Raw genomic sequence first — 1,148 nt, forward strand, 5'->3', positions numbered from 1 at the left:
ACAACTTTCAAGACTTGGACTTCACCTTTTTGTTGGAAAGTGTTTGTTATATGTCTGAAAAATACTGTTGCACTATTTGGCAAAAATTATAATTTGTGTATAATTTCCCTTGTGCGGGTCACTGTGCTTTTCAGACTTCAAGCAGATGTTTACGCTAGCTCGTAACAGTTCTCCCTCCTAAAGGCATTCCCACTGGTCTGGGTTTGGAAGGATAAAGTGCATGAAAAGTCCTTACTAACGAAGGGGCATGTACTTTCGCGGCTGGTTCCCATGTTCTATCTTCAGGGCCCTATCCCACCCAATACACTAAATATTGTATTTTCCCCGATATCTTCGAAAGTCTATTATGCGTTTCACTTCATATTCTTCCTCGCCACTAATGATAAGAGGAGGGGGTGGAGGTTCAGGACATGAAGGAATTACATATTGTTTGAGTAGTGAGGTGTAAAAGACTGGGTGAACTTGTATTTCTGGTGGTAGATCTAATTTCACGGCTACGGGGTTGATGATATTCAGTACAGTGAAAGGTCTGATGTATCTAGGTTGTAATGTTCTAGGACCTGGTAATCTCAAATTTTTTGTTGCTAGCCAGACTTGATCGCCTATCTTATAGTCAGGAGCAGGTCGTCTGAGTATCTGCTTGTCTTTTCATTCCCAGTTGGGCTTCTGTCAGTTCGTGTTTAGCCTGGTTCCAGATGCGTGTGTGCTGTGCATGGTGTTCTGAAACAGCAGCGATTTGTGGGATAAAAGGGGGTAGATAAAGAGGCAGGAATCTAGGATGATAACTGTAGGGAAAAAAGAAAGGAGACCTCGGAGGAGGAGGAATTTGAGTTGTTATATGCAATTTCTGCTAACGGGAGTGCCTTTACCCAGTCCCCTGTAACTACGCTTAAAAGACACCTAAGATATTGCTTTAGCGTCTGGTTGGTTCTTTCAGTTTACCTGTCTGTTTGTGGGTGGTATGCTGAGGAAAGACGATGATCCATGTGAAGTGATGTATACACCCCCTGCCAAAACGAATTGCGGGCCTTTATCTGACACTATTACAACCCATGTAGGCGTCTGATATGTGTGATGAAGACTTCTACCAGATCTTTGGCAGTAGGTAGTTTTTTGAGTGGAATAAAGTGCGCCTTTTTAGAAAGCAT

This window comes from Lissotriton helveticus, chromosome 2_1 (genome assembly GCF_964261635.1).
Source record: "Lissotriton helveticus chromosome 2_1, aLisHel1.1, whole genome shotgun sequence".
Lineage (NCBI taxonomy): Eukaryota > Metazoa > Chordata > Amphibia > Caudata > Salamandridae > Lissotriton > Lissotriton helveticus.